A 20,057-nucleotide genomic window follows, 5' to 3' on the forward strand; every position below is an offset into this window, starting at 1 on the left:
AGATTTTGACTTTACTATTTCTGTGGTCCTTGAGGATTGCTCAGGACAAAGTTCTTTTGACTTGTATAATTACCACACTGGATTCCCAGTATTTCTTATCCCAGGGTGGCCTGTATCTTAGAGTAAACTCTGATAAAGTGCATTTGGGGATGGGATGTTGAGCAGAAGCTTCCAGTGACCAGAGAACCTGTGATTACTCTCTAGGTCATGAATTTTCAAAGATCTTGAATATAATTAAATACATTTCTTAATAAACTAGGCTGAACATAATTTAATCTTTCCCCGAAGGTACTTCAGAGTCTTGGAGTGCTCTGGGGTCATGGTGAACATCAATTACCTTCTCACGGTGGGTGTGCAGAAGGAGATAGTTAATAGAGTTCCGTTTGATCGAGTCCTGAATGACCAGACATTTGTTCTATTATTATAAGTAGTCCAGTGTGAAGACTGGAACCAATGCTCAATGTTAAATTCTCAGGCTGGAGAGAATGTAATAAAGACGAGCTCTTTGGTTTTGAGAGGCTGAAAGTTGCTAATAATTCACATGGCTGTGGTAGTTCAGAGCACTTTTTTGAATCCTTTAATGCACTGTCACATACATTGTCTATTAATTGTTACTTATAACAATCCTGGGGAGAAATACAAGGCAGCTGGCATCTCATTTTTACAGATGAAACTCAGCAAGTTTAAGTGACTTGGGAAAGGTCACACAGTATTTAGATAATGTGTGTGTGTGTGTGTGTGTGTGTGTGTCTGAGGCCAGTTGACTCCAAATTCAGTGTTCTTTTTAGCATCCCTAAGGATACTAAACCTTGGCACAGGTGACAGTCTTGAGTCCTGACGGTGTTCTCTGGGCTGTATGTGTATTACCTCACTTAGTCCTTACAACCACCTGATGAGCTGGTAGGTAGCAGGTCTTTTGGTATTGTTATGATTCCATGTTAAGAGATGAGGACACAGAGGCACAGAGGGGTCAGGGTATATAGCTAGCACGTGGTAGAGCTGAAATGTAAACCTAGGAGCTTGAGCTCCAAAGCCTGCTGCTGCTGCTGCTGCTAAGTCACTTTAGTCATGTCCAACTCTGTGTCACCCCATAGACGGCAGCCCACCAGGCTCCCCTGTCCCTGGGATTCTCCCGGCAAGAGTACTGGAGTGGGGTGCCATGGCCTTCTCCACTCCAAAGCCTAGGTCTCATCATTATGCTGCCTGACTGCTCAGTGTACAGATATACAGCCATTGAATAGATCAAGAGCTATGCATTTAAACGTATCTTCCTATCTTTGAAGACCTATCTGCCACCTTATTTAGCTTTTGAGCCTGTTTCTTCATCTGTAAAGCAAAAAGGTAGACTAGCCACTTGAGGTACGTGTAAAGCACCTACTATGGTGCTCATTCCATGTTGTCATTCAGTTGCTCAGTCTACCCCATGGACTGCAGCACACCAGGCTTCCCTATCCTTCACTATCTCCCAGAGTTTGCTCAGATTCATGTCTGTTGAATTGGTGATGCTTATTCCATAGCCTTTATTTTTCAAAGTGGTTGCTGATTTTGTTACCTTTATTATTAGGCATTTATAATGGCTAAAATCATATTAATTTTTTAAAAGAAAAATTTATTTGTATTTACTTCCCATTATGTAAATGTGGCTTCCCTGGTGGCTCAGATGGTAAAGTATCTGTCTACAATGCAGGAGACCTGGGTTCGATCCCTGGGTTGGGAAGATTCCCTGGAGAAGGAAGTGGCAACCCACCCCAGTACTCTTGCCTAGAAAATCCCATGGACGGAGGAGCCTGGTGCAGGCTACTGCCCATGGGGTCACAAAGAGTCGGACACGACTGAGCGACTTCACTTTCACTTTCATGCAAATGTGAGTACATTAATTGGATCTAATTGTCTTTCCCAAGTCCTTAAAATTGGCAAATCTTATAATTACATTTGTTCATATTATACCTACCTATACCTAGATAGCATATTAAAAAGCAGAGACATTACTTTGCCAACAAAGGTCCGTCTGGTCAAGGCTATGGTTTTTCCAGTGGTCATGTATGGATGTGAGAGTTGGACTGTGAAGAAAGCTGAGCGCCGAAGAATTGATGCTTTCGAACTGTGGTGTTGGAGGAGACTCGTGAGAGTCCCTTGGACTGCAAGGAGATGCAACCAGTCCATCCTAAAGGAGATCAGTCCTGGGTGTTCATTAGAAGGACTGTGCTGAAGCTGAAACTCCAGTACTTTGGCCACCTCCTGCGAAGAGTTGACTCATTTGAAAAGACCCTGATGCTGGTAGGGATTGGGGGCAGGAGGAAAAGGGGATGACAGAGGATGAGATGGCTGGATGGCATCACCAACTCGATGGACATGAGTTTGGGTAAACTCCGGGAGTTGGTGATGGACAGGGAGGCCTGGTGTGCTGTGATTCATGGGGTCACAAAGAGTCAGACACGATGAAGCAACTGAACTGAACTGAACTGATACTTAATTTATAAGTTTATTTCATTAGAGAGCCAGCGAGTTATATGAGGACCCAAAGTAATTGTCCAAATTATTTGTCAGATAGTTTATTTGGGGCTGAGATAGAGCTGCTAAAGTATAGGTTCGGATTTAAAAGCACAGAGAGAAATGTTGATTTCAGTGGTTGCACACAGGTCAATTATATGAACTATACGGTGGTCATTAGAAAATATACAATGATCACCTTTATTCTGTCTGAACACCCAGTGTGTAGACCTTCCATTTCTATTCTATTCCAACTACATTTGCTTTTTCTTTTATTATTTGTTCATGGTATCTTCCCAGTAACTATTTATTTGCTACCCTTTAATTAAGGTGTTTTCTTGATGTTGTGCTTGGGGCTGTAAGCTCTTTATAACCTGAGAACTGTGTTGGCTTAACTAATGGTACCTACTTAATAAATGGAAGTGATGGTAACTGTTTAATAGGTGCTTTACATTTTTAACTTTTTACAAATATTAAAAAAAACCACCTATCTTTTCATATTTGTTTACATTTCAAATAGGTATCTTTTTCATTTTTCCTTAGAGGAAATGATAATACTGCATATGCATTTCCAAACTATGCATATTTCTTCTTCTTTCCTCTTAGGAGTTTTTATTCATTCTTTCAGTACATTTTACAGAGTATGTGCTTTGGGCTGCATATTCCCCAGGTCCAGGGAGTATCATAGTGAACTAGACAGACCAGGTCCCTACCCTCAGGAGCTTTGCCGTGAGACTTCGTGATGACTGTGGTGAAAGGAACATGTCAAGATTTGGGACCTGCTTCCAAAGGAATGTTTCTGTGACACTTTCCACGAGATTCTGGCCAGAAATTGTCCTCGTCACTGCAGAGTACATGAGGCTTGTATCACAGATTTCATCATGCAGTTAAATGCAGGGAGAAGCACAAGTGGTGTTTGCGAGCACTGAAAGCATGAGTTGTCTTTCGGCTCTTTTCTCATTGTCTCTTTTCCCTCGCGCCTTTCCTTTGTCGCATTCTCAGTTTTCATAGCTTAGTCATTATCTCCTAGTCCTTTCCTAAAACGTAATCGGGTGACCTAAGGGCAGGAAGGTTGTCTGAATGGCACCAGCATGATTTATGAAGGGGCTCGGATGTGAAAGTTTGCCACGCTGGATAGTCAGGTCTGACCTGAGGCAGTGCTAACCCAGTTTGTGTCCAGTAGACTAATGGCGTCACCGACTCGATGCACATGAGTTTGGGTGAACTCCGGGAGTTGGTGATGGACAGGGAGGCCTGGTGTGCTGCGATTCATGGGGTCGCAAAGAGTCGGACACGACTGAGCGACTGATCTGAACTGAACTGAGACTGTATCTGGGCAAGTCACTCTTTGTACCTCCATTTTCTTGTTATTGGTGTCAGAAGTTGCAGTAGCATCATTTTCTAAACTCCCTGCCAATGCTGCAATTCTGTGATTCAGATGTTCCTGAAAAGTTGAGTGTATTTTTTTTTTTTTTCAGTAAGTGGAAATCTATTTTCCAATGAGCCTGGAAATCTATTTTGCAATTATTCTCTCCCCAGGGTTTACAACTTATCAGCTGTGTGCTGTGGCTTCTAACGCTGTGACTGCTCTAAGCCCATCAAGAGGTTAATTACTTGTAAAGAATAAGGAGCTGCTGGAGACCTGTCACACGTCCAGGAGAGCTTTGGAGTTTACCTCTTCGGTAATGTGAATAAACAAATGTCCTCCTTGTATCTAGTTTCCAAGTGGAGGCATGACAGTACTGGGCTGTGTGGCCTGGAGAAGGTCAAGTTGCCGATGGCATTGAGTACCAAATATCATCATCTATCAGGACTGTATTCTCCGAGAGCTTCTCCAACCAGAAAACAAATAATGTTTTTTATTTTTATTTTTTTCTTCATGTCCCCTCCCTCCTCTATAATATTTTTTAAAAAACAACTTATTCCTCTATGGTTTACCATGTAAACCTTTTTTTCATTTTTAAAATTGAAATATAATTTGTGGTGTTTCAGGTATACAGCAAAATGATTCAGTTATATATAAGTATTTAGTTATGTATATATATTCAGTTTTTGATTCTTTTTCATTATAAATTATTACAAGATGTTGACTAGAGTTTCTTGTGCTATACAGTAGGTCTTAAATAGTGCCATTTTTGATTGTTTCATCTTGTTCTCCTGTAGTTGCTAAAAACTCCAAATGAGGAAGCAAATGAGAACATTTGTCAAAAAGCATTCTAACTGCCAACACAGTTCATCTTCTTTCCCATTCTTTTCTGTCTGGAGTGGAATAGCCCCAGGCCTTTCAACTTGCTTTCCTATGACTTAAGCAGTCCCAAGCATTTTAGCCCCATAATACTGCCTGACTCACAGGCTCTGTCCTGAAGAGTATTGTCTTGATTTGCTTTAAAATATACCAGACAGGAAATTCCTGCTGCATATAGGAAAGGTATATGTTTACACACACACACACACACCACCAAACATATCTATTTTCTTGCTTCCTTTCAGTAAAGCATGACAGGAAGGAAGAAGAGCTATCTACCCAGCTTTTGGTAGTTGTCAGGAATGTCATTAGTGGGAATCTCAAGAGGTTAAGCTTAATTTTTGAAGTAGTTTATTGGTAGTTCTAGAATGCCAGTGCTTTTTAGATAGCCCCATTACTTCCATGGTAGCTCAGATGGTGAAGAATCTTCCTATAATGCAGCAGACTTGGGTTCAATCCCTGGGTCGAGAAGATCCGATAAAGGAGGGAATGGCAACCCACTCCAGTGTTCTTGCTTGGAGAATCCTAGGGACGGGGGAGCCTGGTGGGCTGCCATCTCTGGGGTTGCACAGAGTCAGACACGACTGAAGCTACTTAGCAGTAGCAGCAGGACAGCAAGGATCACCAGGAATATTCTGTAGAAAGTGGGCGTATAATGAATTCCTTCTTTTCCCCATTCCCCTTATTTTATTTTTTGGTTTGCTGTATTATGTTGAGTGAGGATGGGTATATTCCATCAACAGCATGTTACAACTTGTCAAAAATTACTCAGCCTTCAATGTTAGCCTGCTGCAGTGTTGAACAGGTACTTACTTAACCATTTCTGAGTTTCCTCGGAGAACCGTGGGCAAAGGCCAGAGTCAGGCGTTTTTCCTGTCACTGAGATAGAGGTCTCAACCAGGAAAGCCTTGGACTCTTAACTGAGTTGGTAGGCTAGTACCACCTTACTGCTGGAGTTAAACTTAGAGCCCCTTTTCTTCTTATTCTTTCTGTGACGTCAGAGCTATTTCAAGAACTATTTCTTGGGACTTCCCTATCGGTCCATTGGCTAAGACTCTACCACTTGAGCCTGGGTTTGATCCCCGGTCAGAGAACTAGATCCCACACGCCCAGCTAAGACCAGCACAGCCAAAAAATAAAAAGAAGAAGAGGAATTACTTCTTCTAAGAAAAATTATTCACTTGTACCACGTGTGTTTTCTCAGGTTATAGGAGAGGGATGAACTCCCAAGAGGCAGACATTTCATCAGTCCATTTTTTTTTTTAATCAAAGTTTTTTAAGAAAAGCCACTAAATGATATGTTTCATATTCATGGAAATTCATCAGAGTTGTTTTGGCCTACTATCTCCTGTCTGACTGCTTTTTACTTTAGGTAACTGCTGTGATACAACTGCCTGGAGTTTGAAAATAAGCTGAAGAGCTAATGCTATTAGTAAGTTCTCAACTGTCAGTGTTGTAGGAACTCAGTAAGCATAATCCATAAGTGGTCCCTGGAGGAACTGAGTTTTCATGGGAATGTCACGTACCTTTGCTGTTAGAAGCATGATGGTGTTAAAGGTGGCCACAAAAAGGACAGTTTCTGTATGCCTTATATTGGATTTGATGAGGCCTTCGGACAGAGGTTTTTTTTAGCCTCTTAGTTGCTATGGCAATACTGATTTTTATAGAGATTTGGTGACCTCTACAAGTACCAAATAAAGTTAGATATGATAAAGGAAGCCATATGTGTCCTAAATACAGATATATAGATTGAATTTATATGCATGTTTGCTTTCATACCCTGTGGTGCTTGTTATCGTGTGTGTGTGTGTATGTGTGTGTGTATGTGTTTCTTCTTTTATCCAGGCTTCTTGAGGAAAGAAAAAAAAAAGACACTGATTCATAGTATCATTGTCTTTTGTTTTCCCAGGAAAATTCTGGATTTGTTTCTAAATTCATTTTTCTATAATCCTGAGTTTAATCTCTCCAGATAAATCTTTTTTTGTTCCCCCTCTTGCAGACACAAGACACTTGGCTTTGTGTATGTGAATAGAAGTCAGGTTCATCTCAAGGAATTAGAAGACATGCCAGTAATTTCTTAGGGCTCTTAAGTATGATTTTTCCCCCTTGTTTCTTAATATATTGCCCTTTAAGACTTTTGTTTTAGGTATCTGAAGGTGAGATTGGAAGATTCTAAGAATTTACTGGTCATATCAGACGGTCTGCTAAGTCACTTCAGTCGTGTCCGACTCTGTGCGACCCCATAGACAGCAGCCTGCCAGGCTCCCCTGTCCCTGGGATTCTCCAGGCAAGAACACTGGAGTGGGTTGCCATTTCCTTCTTCAATGCACGAAAGTGAAAAGTGAAAGTGAAGTCACTCAGTCGTGTCCGACTCTTAGTGACCCCGTGGACTGCAGCCGACCAGGCTCCTCCGTCCATGGGATTTTCCAGGCAAGAGTACTGGAGTGGGGTGCCATTGCCTTCTCCGAATATCAGATGGTCTGGTCCCTACCAAATATATTAACATATCTGTAAAGTAAACCCTTTTGGATATTTTCTCATGACAAAAGTAGAAAGTTTAATTTTGGAGATGAAGAGGTTTTTCAGATGTATTAACTAGATTTTGTTACAGTGAGGTGAGAGGTACTTTTCAATGGAACATTTCTTATGTACTAGCCAGTGGATGGCTTGGCTTCCTGGTTGTAATTACATGCCAAAGGCTTGGTGGTTATTATTTTAGAAGTTGAGTTCATCATGGATTCCCCAAGCACGAAGAGTAGTGCACCCTGATTGTCCACATTAAGATTGTAATTCCATCCAGGGTTTACGGTGTCATCATAGAAACTAGATGGAATTACAGCCCCAGGCACATTTTGGAAGACTATTTATTGACATTCTTTATAAAGTTAAATAATTTTGTAATGGGATTTAGAAACGTAATCCTGGCCACATAGAAAGTTCTCAGTAAATATTTGTTGTCTATTTGATTGACTTCATTTACACCTTTAAATAAACTTTTTTTTTTGTTTAAAGTCTGGGGAGGTTGTACTTAAAAGTATTTGTAGGGCTTAAAAGAAATCTTGTCGGAAAAGGCTCTTAAGGTTTTCTGCATGTTATGGATGGAAAAAAATTGGCCCCCCATATGAATATGTTAGTTAACCTTCTTTGTTTCTAGCTTGAAGTATAATATTAAATGGGTCTAGTGTCCAAGAATCTTTATTTTCAGCAAGTTTGACCATCCTGTGTATTTTGTTTTACGTAAACATCTGTTTCCAGCATAATTCTCGAAAACCTGTGTGTCTCATACCTTTGCGGTGGACCCCTATGAGGGAAATAACTACACAACCAGAAACTCGGTTGTCTGTTGGAATAGCCAATGGGTGCTTTTCTATTTAACCTTAATTAGAGCAAGAACTATGAGAATAATTCACTAAATCATGGTGTGTTACCAGATTAGAAATCACCTCTGTTTTTCATGCTTCTGGACGTAGTACTTCAGAAGACTATAAGGTTGGAAGTTCAGAAGGAGACATTATATATTTCAGAATCTGATATGGTTTTTCACTTTAGAGTCTGTGTTATTTACTGTAGGATGATTATATATAATCTTTGTAACAAGGTATTACTGGAAGCACTATTGCCTGTACCATCATGCCCTGCAAGATACAGTATCAAGATGCTAAAAGTCAATATGTTTTGAGTAATTTTTTGAATTTGCATTCTTGTAAGTAAATACATACTATCTCTAGTCTATACACAAACTTTTAAAAATGAAAGAGCTCCAGGAACAAAAAATTTAAGTAATACATGGTTAAGATGGTTAATACATACGGAGAAGGCAATGGCACCCCACTCCAGTACTCTTGCCTGGAAAATCCCATGGATGGAGGAGCCTGGTAGGCTGCAGTTCATGGGGTTGCTACGAGTCAGACACGACTGAGCAACTTCACTTTCACTTTTCACTTTCCTGCATTGGAGAAGGAAATGGCAACCCACTCCAGTGTTCTTGCCTGGAGAATCCCAGGGACGGGGGAGCCTGGTGGGCTGCCATCTATGGGGTCACACAGAGTTGGACACGACTGAAGTGACTTAGCAGCAGCAGTAAATACATAACAGGTAGAGCTAAGGTCAATACTTTCTGCTCTCAAAAGAACTTACTGAAAAAGAAAATATCCTGGGCTTGGTACCACTTGAAGCATGTTTCATCTTTTAACAGTTTAAAGATTGAGCAATGACCGGTTTCTCTGTTTCCTGATTTGTTGCCATGCAATAAAGGCTAACTTCATTTTTAATCACCTGTACACAATGAATACCTGTAAACATTTAATGTCAGCTGTGTAAGTTAGATGCCAACTTAACAAAATCTGACTCCTTGATGCATCTTACCATGAGCAGAGAGCAGCCTCCTCCAGCTTCTAACAGGGAAGACTGCTGCGTTTTACATAAGTTGACTTTAAAAGTGGTGGTTTTTTGGCATGTGGCGTGGGTGCAGCAGTAATCCTGAGCCTGCCTTTCAAAATGTGCAGAGATGCGTCCGGGTCTGTGGGCGGGGGAACCACCTCTGTGCCCTCACTTGTTACTCATTCAATTGTTCCTCACCAGTAAAGGGAAAACCCAGAGTCTGTACCCAACTCGTTCTCAATAATGGGGGGTGGGGGAGAGGGGCTGGAGATGCCACGATCATTTGCCCAAAGGCTTCATTTTAGAATAGTTTAGCAAAATGCAGTTTTATTATTTGACTTCCAGTGTGTGCGTGCTTAGTCACTTCAGTCGTGTCCGACTCTCTGCGATCTTATGGACCATGGCCTGCCAGACTCCTCTGTCCATGGGATTCTCCAGGCAAGAATACTGGAGTGGGTTGCCATTTCCTTCTCCAGTGTGTATTCCAAGCTAATATATAAATGGCATGAGTGATGAAAATGGAGTATAGTAGTGAACAAAATTTCCCGTGTGCTTACCAGTTCACCTGGTATGACAGTGAAAGCTTTTAACTTTTTTCCTCACATAATAATTCCTGGAGCTGTAAGCTGAAGAGGGTGTGTATGTGTGTATTTTGTTTGCAAAAGTTAGCAAATATGTTAGTCCATTGATCATTTCCTCGGTTTTCCGAAAGAAAGTTTCATTCAGTGTACTTCTGGTTTGTTCACTGTAAAGTCTCGTGCACCTTTAGAATATGAAGGTGAATTAATGAGGAATCCTTTATTCTGTTAGAAAACACTCCTAGGAAGGTGACACTTCACTTGCATATAAGACTCTAAAAATGTAGAGGTTGTATAATGAATTCAAAGAAATTGAATTATGTATTCATTAAGAAGGCATTATCCTTATTAGCAGAGACTCAATGATTGTGGTTTTGCAGAATGCTAACTAAATACTTAGGAAGGAGCAGGAAAGAATGTCACTGGCCTGGCACAGCAGGGGCTAGGGTGAAGTCTCTGGCCTGTCATTAACTGTTGTGTGGCCTTTGACAAATAACCTAACTTCTCTGTGCCTTAGGAAAATGAGGAAGTTGGATTACATCAGTGGTTTTTAAATGTGGCTTCAGAAACCCCTGGAGAATTCTAGGCCTCCCACCAGCCTCTGTTGAATGAGCCAAAGACTTGGAGGTGAGGATGGGGGGTGGGCAGGGAGCAGAGGTTGAGGCCCAAGGATCTCTAAATTAGAATTTCAGTTCATGAAGCCACAAAATCAAATGATCTTTAAGACCACTTCCAAGTCTTCTGTTTTAGTCCCTACAAAAAAGTAGCTCTTGATCATCCAGTAAGGAATTAAGCCTCTCATAAGAGAAAGTTTTCAATGTAAAGAGGGGGATGGATTCATCATCTGCGAAGGCTACAGCTTTCCTGCTGTCAGAGGAGTCTAAGATCTTCCCAGAGGAACAGAGATGAGAGCTGAGAAAGGTGATTTCTCTCTACCATGTCCCCTGTGAAGAGAAACTTAGGAGATGAGAGAAGAAAATCCCTGGAGTCAAGATGCTGCTAGATGTCCCCGTGCCTGAGCTATCACCCACGAGCTGATTTGTCGGCCCTGTGGTCTGCATCTGAGTTAACAGTCAGATGATGAAAAAGTGGCCGTATTCTGTCCTGGTGTCAGACCACGGGGGCGCCAGGAGAAGAAGTGTGGCACGGACCAGGCCCCTGCGAGGGGCGCTGACAGCTCCTTGGCACCTAGAGGCACAGCCTCTGCCCCTACCGCCCGGGCACAGATAGTATCTCAGGGGAATGGGGATGGGGTGCGGGGGAGGAAAGGAAAGTCGCAGGGATCCCGAAGTGGTAATATCCATGGTGGCGGCAGAGCAGTTTGCCAAGAAGAAAATGCTGGCACTAGGTTGCCAAGCATGTTTGTACTAGAATGGGGTTCAGACATTCAAACAGAGCACTGTCTGTTTGCAAGGACTCATGTGAAAGGTTTGTTTGTCCCAAGCTGAAATCCAGGAGGAGTCTGTCTGTCATAAACACTCTCAGGTCGTCTTCAAGCCCCCTTGAATCTGATCTCCAAAAGAGGGGAGACAGTTTTCAGCTATCTAGTGAGGAACGAGATGTTTTTCTTCTAGACGTCGCTGCCTGTGAGACTTAAGGAGAGCTCTCTGTCAAAAGTTCCTGCGGGAGGGTTAACAGAGGTGGAAAGTTGAAATAACCTTAAAGGCACAGAAGCCGAGAAACTGTCCTCTTCATCCCCACAGCCACAATTAGTTTTGGAAGGCTGTCGGTGCAGAGACTCAGGGCCGTTCATTTAGAAAGCAGCTGTGTTGGATCGCTCCGGTGTGTTGGCCCACTGGGTACCATATCTCTTCCGTACCTCGTCTCCATCCAAGGCGAAGAAAGCTGTATCTTGATTGAAGCTAGACTGATGAATGGACATCTAGTTTTGCGCTCTGAACACACCAGCAAGTGGTTGGTGACCTTACAGAAGGAGTCCTTTTTGGTAAATGGCCTGATACATATTTTTAAAGGCCTGATGGAAGAAGGCAAAGGATGCCTTTTCTTTTCTCTCATGTTTTGGAAACCTGGATCGCATCAACCTTCTGGTTGGTTTTGGCTGTCAAGGCTCCTTATGCCAGAGCCAATGCAAGCCAGGTTTCTGAGGTTCCTCCTGACTCATGTTGGCAGCCTCTTAAAAATAACTGTCCTTCCAAGTTCAGCTTAAATATATAACTCAACAAATAAGTACATATAAAGTATATGAATAGAAGTAGGAAAGTGTGGATTAATAGACCAAAAAGTACCAGTTGTGCCATGAAAAATACTATAAAACACTCTTAGGAAGGTTCTTGCTTGTGTTATTACTTGTGCAGCAAATGTAGAGGCGCTGACCCACTTCTCATGACCGATCATTTCAGATTTCTCTGCCGGAAGGTTGCGAACTGCCAATCCCTTGCACATTTCCTTGATGTCATGTATGCCGTTGCTTTATCCCAGGCGCTGCATGTGGAAGTGGTTCAGCACTGAACCACTTTATCAGTGGTTCTCTGATAAAAAAGAGATTGTGTGACACCCCCCCCCCCATGTTCCTTCTTTTCTTTCATGAATGTCCTTTGTTGCTTTGAATGAGAAATCCTCGAATATCAAATTACAAGATTATTGCTGATTTTGAAAATGAAAAGTGAGAACAGAGAGTAGAAAGGAGGAGGGAGATGCTTCATGTGGGAGCTGATGTTGACTGTGTTTGGATACACATGTGGGCAGGTATGGAGGGGCGCTCTGCAGGGGAACCAGCTGCTCCCTGAGAATGAGGTCAGGACTCAGGAGTTCTGTGCCTTTGGCGGCGGCAGTCCCTCAAGGATTTTGGGGACATTACCATTAAGGGGATAGGTGACATCAAGCAGGGTTTTCTGGCAATTGTTTGTTGTACAGGGAGCTCTCATTTTCAGGTCCCAGCTGTGTTCAGAAGAGTCAACATGGGTACTTTCAGCACGCATCTTTTTTCCCTCCCAGCTTCTGTTATCTGCCACGTGTATGTTTCCACTGGCATTGAAGCGCAGGGTTCTTAAAATTGCTGACAAATAATCTCTATTTCACATTTCACTGGCACCATGGTCTCACTGTAAATGCTCCCGGTATGTTCTTGGGAAGTTGCATAATTGCAGCTACTCGAGTTGACTGTGCAATATGTTCAGTGACTAATGGCCTAATCAGAACTTTAAAAATATATAAACAGTTCAACAGAAGCCATTGATTCACTGAGCTCTTTTCAGCCAGACAAGGGTGAGCTAATGGGAACGGCAAAGACGGAGGTGTGCAGCTGCGACTTGGGGTATTGAAGTCAGAGCCTGCCTGCACATCCCGCAAACCGCTGCAGCCTTGCTTGTTGGTGGTGCATCATCGTTCATTGTTCCCTGGCGTTGAGCCTGGAATGCCCCAGGGTTGTCCTGAGTGGCTCTTACGGGTGTTCCTTAACGTGCATGTTACACATATGGCAACTCTGCGCCTTTCCTCTAAATGGTGCTCTGGCGAGGCTGCTGGTCTCACGTGTCCTCTGTGGCGTCACCCTGGGGTTCTGAGGATAGAATTACAGCAGAGACTATGCCAGCCTGGCTGCAAGACCTACCTGGGCACATGGTTGATCGACACGTTCTGTCATCCTCAGTGGCACCTTTCCTTCCAAAACGCACAGCTGAGAGGCACAGAGGTAGAGACTTGCAAAGGAACTGAGTAGCCCTGCCCCCCAAAATAAAAGGATCCCCAGAAAAGTTGAGCAGGAGTATCAGTCATCAGTATCTCGTTCCCTTTCCTTAGGGATTTATTAGAGAGCCCCTAAATTCTACACCTCTTACCCCATCCATCCCTTTCTCATAGAAAATTTTTTCTTATCTTCACTCCCAATTGAATGTTTCAATTTTTTTGATGACATCCTTCAATTTCTAGAAGCTAGTCTCTTCTCGATGTAATAATTTAAATCGTTCCTAATTAAAACATTAGGAATTTGGTGTTTTCTAAAACGATCGACTGTTTCCTTAGGTACACGTCAGTTCATTCATAAAGAAAAAAAAATAAAAAGAGTCCTTTCACGCTTTCTGTGTCCCACATTTGTGGTAATGCTTACCCTTCTTTCTGGCTGTTTAAGAATTAAATGGCCAGTGGGCTTCAGTGTGATTTGTTTCACTTGAAAGTTTTAAAGCTACTGGAGTGGAGGTATAATGAATGAGAATTTATTTTGGAGCTCAGGACACTGTGGACTAGAAAACGAAAAGGAAGAAAGGGAAGGAGTAGAAAGAGGTGTCTAGGGGCTGAGCAGACTTCTGGGGGCTGCCCGCACAGGTTAAGTTCTGGTCTGCTCTCGCCAGAAATCTGGGGTACAGAGCCAGGAGCCAGGACAGCATCCTTATCTAACTTAAGTCCTTCACATTCTGTTCAAGTTTTATTATCTGTACTTCATGGGGGAGACCAGGGGTAAAATACTCCAAAACAGTGGAGAAGCAAGGGAAAACAAACAAACAAACAAAAAAACAGGCATGAAGGACCTTGGGAAATCTTTGGTACTTATTTGGTTACATGTTTCATTTTTTAAACTAGCAACCAGATTCAGTATTTTTTAAAGAAAAGACTTTTAAAGTTACTCTTCATGCCACGGCATTAAAAACACAAGATATGAAGCTGCGATTTTTTAAACTACAATAACAATAAATTTATTAATAAGCATTAGAGTTTAAGGGGTTTCCTCTTACAACAGAATGAATTAAAACCTGCTGGAAAGCACGGCCACGTTAGCATTCTTCAGCTAATTCTTACCTTTCACTCGAGGGATGTAATGATAAGAGAGGAATGGTTTGAGTGTCTGGACGTTATTGTGTGTCCCTCCAGTGAGTCTAACTCGGTGGTTCCCAGACTTCTGTGTGTGTGAAAGTTGCTGTCAAGTGTTGTCTACACAAAATCATGTTTGCAGTGCCTTATGGGGAAAGATCAGGGATTTTCAAAGTGAATTTGAATTATATATGACATTTGTTTAATGTTCGAACTTAACCTCCCACATAAAAACTGACTATTTTTTACTCTCTCTATCCCTCCCTCCTTTCCTTACCTCCTTGCCTTTTTTTGGGAATATTTATTGATTTATTTTCAGTTTTTTAAAATTCATTTTTATTGGAGAATAGTTGCTTCACAATGTTGTGTTAGTTTCTACTGTATAGCAAAGTTAATCAGACACACACATACATGTTTCCCCTCTTTTTTCAAAAAAGATTAACTTTTTTCTTCCCTTCTTATTTCCCTCCCTGTTTGGTAGTTTCAATTCTACAGATCTCTCTCTCTCTCTCTCTCTTTTTTTTTTTTGGTGAAATTAAAATAGTGGTGTCCATTTATATTCAAACCAGAACCTTACTAGCTTGCTGAATATTCAGATCTCTTAGAGAAAATAATGAAAATATGCTGTAAAAGTCTACCTGAATTCCCCATCCGGTGTTCCTACTCAGCTTTCTGCCTTCAGTTTCTCCTTTTTAGCTGGAAAACTGTACCAGCCAAAAGACAGCCAGGTTCTTTGTGAAGCAAAGCATATCAAACCATCTGTAGATAAAAAAGTAACATTTTGGCTTAAAAGCCACCTTCTGATGTAAGACAGAATGAAAATTATAATGATTGATAGAGTATACAGTATTGTTATTAAGAATTTGAAAATAAGATTTTCCTATAAATAACTCAAGATATTCCACGTAAGTCAAGACTTATGTGATACAATATGTGCATTTTCTCAAAAATCAAGAGAAATTAAACTAGTACCCAAGAAGTTGGGTTATGAAGTAAGAATGTCAGTGAAGATCCTGAAAGTAATTTAAACATTGGCATTGTACATATTTCACTTATATCTGTCACAGAAGATTAATTTTACCCTGCACTTTTGCCATGTGACATCAACCCCATTAATTTATTTCTGTCATTTCTGGCTGGCAAAATTAAAATAATTCAGTCCTATAAAGAAGCCTTTTTTGCCATTGTTAAAATTCAGTGGCACAAATGAAAGCTACGTCTAAAGTTATTGCCAGGATTTAGGGAAAAAACCAAACAAACAACATTTTGGCTCAAACAGAAGGTCTTTCGGGCAAACAGTCATGGATGAAAGTTGCAAGAAAAAAATTAAAAAACTCGTAAGTTCAGCATGCACCAAACATTTTCAGACAACCATTTAGTGTCTAAAAATTTCACAGTTTGAAGTGCGTGATAGATACAGAAAACAGGGCATGATGGTTGAGGAAAATAGTGAATTAAGAGTAGTAATAGGAAATTGTAAACAATTTTATCTGAATTTCATCAATTGCTTTTTGCTTACATTCACAATTAGTTATCTATTGAAAAACAAATGCAGGTGAACATTTAGCTGCTTAAAAAGGAATTAGCTGCTTGAAAAGACAAGTGTTCCTGTTGAATTTACCTGAAGAGTAAGCCTCAAAACACTATTGTGAAAACACATCAACCTTCACTAGTATGAATGAAGCAGAATACAAGTAAAATGGGTAGAGTAAATAGGATTTGGAGAAAATCCTAGTATACAGGGTTAAATTTTTTTTTAATTAATTAATTTGACCCTTCTTATTTTATAACCAAATACATCAAAAATAAGTTCATGATAAAGCATTCTTTATAGTAAAATCTTTTTGCACATGTTTGATGCTAGTCTTGGAATAGATGTATCTGGAAGCTGGCTTTTGATCTTACCTGTTGCAAAGTAATACCCAGGTAGTATATAAAATTCTCCCCTCCCCAATATTGTTTTCGCCCATGGCTAGCCATCTGTGAGAAAGCTCTGAGAAACCACTCTAGACCCAATGATGAGAGTACAGAGGGAAAATAAGCCAAGATTCAAAATTATAATTTCATGTCAAGTGTTATCATCAGACATCTCAAGTATTATATGACTTTTAAAAATAAATGTTGTTGGCTAAGCATTATGTGACTCCCTGTCTTCTTATCCAGGTGGGGTTTTCAAACTTTGTTCATTCTGGGAAGGGGGACTTAAAAATAGAAGACGCCTTCCCCCAGTCTGCACATAATTAATACCTGTGTTCCAACTTGGAGCCCATCACTTGCCAAGTTCATTGCTTGTCATCTCCCAGGACTCCTCCGCGGTCCCCTGATTCACGCCTTATTGTTTGTTTACAGGTTTGTCTCCCGGACTAAGGCTGGAGAGCTTTTTTAGGACAGGGACAAACTCTTGTACATTTCCCGTGATGCTTTATGCCCTGTGGCCACTCAGACGCTATTCATTGATTTTTAAAAAAAATTGTTAGCTAGTAAGTGAAAGTAAAAGAGCCAAATGAGGTAAAAGCTCAGATCTGAAATGCTAACAAAATCATGTAGGGGTGCCATGAATGTGGGATAAAATGAACTTGCTATTCTAGATCCTGTGGTGAACTAGAAGAAAATCAATGACTGATGCTCGCGTAAAACTTGTCTTGGTCTGCTGAACGTTCCAGAGCAGAGGCCAATATTGTAGTTAAATCTGTCCTGGAGATGGAACAAACCGAAAGATTTGAACCAAAAAGAATCACACTGAAAGTCTTTGGTCACCATGAACCATCCACAACAGAAAATGTAATTTGTGAGCTGGGAGTTAGGGTGGGAAACCCACGTTCGTGTCCTTTTTATGGAGAAAATATCCATTCTGCCCCTTGTACTGCTTTTTTCATGGCTCTGCCGTTGTTTATTATTATTTGTTAGTATTGACTGTTTATTTTCCCACCACTACATGAAGAGTGCAAGGACCATATTTTATTCATATGTATATCCTTGGGGCCTAGGTACTCAGCAAATGCTGAATGAGGAAATAAGATGTTTCAATTTCCCTAGCAGCGAGCAAGATATATAAAACTGGGGCTAAGACTAACAAGAATTGGTTTCATATGCTAGTAATTGTGGGTTTAGAAATAAAGAGCTACTATGTACCTTATTTTTTGAAAAGTGTGTATATACCTGAGTAACTTTCAAAGTAAAAATTACAGTTACGGAGTATTCAATCTGGTATTCAGTCCTTTTAAGAGCATCACCCTGCTTTTCTCCATGAGCCAGATAAAAGCTGTTTGTTAGTAGGCAGTCTTTGGAAATCTTAGCTTGTATGTACTTCCACCTGATTGTAAACTCACCCACCCTTCGTACTTTGGTATCAAAGGTGCTGTCATCGTCAGCTTGATGGGGGTAGCCAGGTTGGAGACAGTCTCTGTGCTGTTATCTGTCTTGATGTTTTCATTCATCATGTAACACTTTAGAGTCTGATATTTTGCATATTGAAGACAGTGTGTATGATGTCTGAGTTTCTTTTCTCCCCACCCCATCCTGTCATCATCTTTCCTGGCAGTTCCTACACCCAATTTAATATAGCAAAGAAGAGACTTGTTGGTGATCCGGTGGTTAAGAACCCACCTTGCAATGCAAGGGACATGGGCTTGATCCCTGGTTGGGAGCTAAGACCTGGCATCCTGTGAAGCAACTAAGTCTGAGTGCCACAGCTAAAGAGAGTGCGCCATGACGCACAAAGCCCTCACACGATTCAGTGAAGACCCCATATGCTGCAACGAAGACCCGACACAGCCAAATCCATAAGTAAATTAATATTAAAAATAAATAGCATAGGGGATTCATCTTCACCTCTCCCTGAAAACTCTTCCTGCCTGTCCATTAGCCCTTCAGGTGCCACGAAGGCTTGAATTTCAAATCCTCAAAACAAATTGAGAATGTGTAACACCTTCCCAGAGGGCTTCCCCGATGGCTCAGCAGTTAAAAAAAGAAAAAAAAAAAATTCCTCCCGCAGTGCAGGAGATGCAACAGACATGGATTCCATCTCTGGGTCAGGAAGATCCCTGGAGAAGAGAATGGCTACCCATTCCAGTATTCTTGCCTGGAGAATCCCATGGATAGAGGAGTCTGGTGGGCCAAAAAAGAGTTGGACACGACCTAGTGACTAAACAGCACCACCTTCCCAAAAGGTAAAAGAGAAACTGTGAGTCTGTCGGGAGCAGTATTGACTGCCCAAAGGCCAGTATCATTACAGAAATGGAGGAGAATACAGGAAGAGCTTGGTGTTTGGTTCAGGACCTGGGCCCTTAGTCCTTCAGAGTAAGGTGACATTATTTGCAGAATTTATAAGATTATTATGCATTGAAGAAAGGCCAGTGAGAGAAAAACGTCGAATTCTAATGTCTTAGAACTAATTAATATGGCCACAGTTACAGAGGATTAACGCCCTGAGGTTGATCTGTTAAAATGCTATTGGTTACTTGTTGTTACCAAGGATCTGTATGCTTATTATATTCCCTGTAATAGCCTTGTGTCGAGCCACCAGTCTGTGCAATTCAGACGACCACCTCCACCTCAAAAAGACTGATGGTGATTTTATGAATTTAATATCCAATCTTAGAAGCTGTATTTTTTGTTTAAGATTTCAGTAAGAATAGAAGCTGTGTTTTCCATTTACAGTTTTGTTATTCTGAAATCGAAGTGGAAAGTCTGAGCGGAATTAAGAACTCCATAAAACAGGATCTTTTAACATCTCGGTTTAAGTCATTTTCTTAGAGAGAATTTGTTGAGGAAATTCCCTTATTTCTTTGGTAGACTGATTTCTTCTTCTGAGACGGTGGCTATGTCCTGCGATCTGATTCCCAGACATCTGTTCTGTCATCAGAGTCAGGCTAAGTCAATCACATGGGTATTTGATTTACACTGTGTTAAACCTTGTGATTGAAAGAATTTTTATTAGTGATGTCAAGATAATAAATTGCAGAGAGCTTTCGACAGTTCTGTGTAACAGTCAAGTAGCAGGCTTTGGCCCGTCTAGCAGTGGAATGGATTGTGAGCTCATCGTCAGGTCACTGTGGAGCAGCCATGTTTCCGTGGCCTGTGGCTGGGAGTAAGTGTAGTGGGGCCATTAGAAAAGGCCTGTGGTTGAGTTTTGACTTAGAGCTGTTTTAAAAATGCCAGACAGACTGAACTCATGGGAGAGTTTGAGTGAGACCGGCTGTAATGTAAGTGAAATATACATGCAGGTTGGAGACTTCTGCCTCAGAGGGAGAAACTGATGCAGGAAAGGAGAGAGCACAGAACACCAGGTAGACTGATGTATGCCTTAGACCAGTGGGTATCAGCCTGGGACCATTTCGAGTACCCAGGGGACAGCTGGCCGGGTCTGGAGACACTTTTTATTGCCGTAACTGGGAGGAGGTGGGTCGCTGTGCTGGCGTCTCGTAGGTAGAGGTCCGGATGCCGCTGCTGCTGCTGTTCAATTGCTCAGTTGTGTCCGACTCTTTTGTGACCCCATGGACCACAGCACGCCAGGCTTCCCTCTCCTTTGGGGGAGGGGTGGGGCATTTTTCTGCCTACACAGAACCCAGAGCATTTTTCAGTGCCATTTTCGCTGAGCTAGA

General features: G+C 41.4%; 1 protein-coding gene across 24 annotated transcripts in view; it reads left to right on the forward strand.

The window, feature by feature from the left end:
- ATXN1 (ataxin 1) overlaps nt 1–20,057 on the forward strand; it is a 419,791-nt gene that overhangs the window by 71,797 nt on the left and 327,937 nt on the right. For 2 of the 24 annotated variants that reach the window (XM_059880654.1, XM_059880672.1), the window contains 2 exons: nt 1,688–1,864; nt 4,030–4,172. The exons of 17 other annotated variants lie outside the window; for them this stretch is intronic. The gene's annotated coding sequence lies outside the window, so the exon portion shown is untranslated. 5 more of the 24 variants (XM_059880656.1, XM_059880673.1, XM_059880663.1 and 2 more) reach the window with 4 other exon arrangements.

The sequence above is a fragment of the Bos taurus genome, chromosome 23 (assembly GCF_002263795.3).
Source record: "Bos taurus isolate L1 Dominette 01449 registration number 42190680 breed Hereford chromosome 23, ARS-UCD2.0, whole genome shotgun sequence".
Classification (NCBI taxonomy): domain Eukaryota; kingdom Metazoa; phylum Chordata; class Mammalia; order Artiodactyla; family Bovidae; genus Bos; species Bos taurus.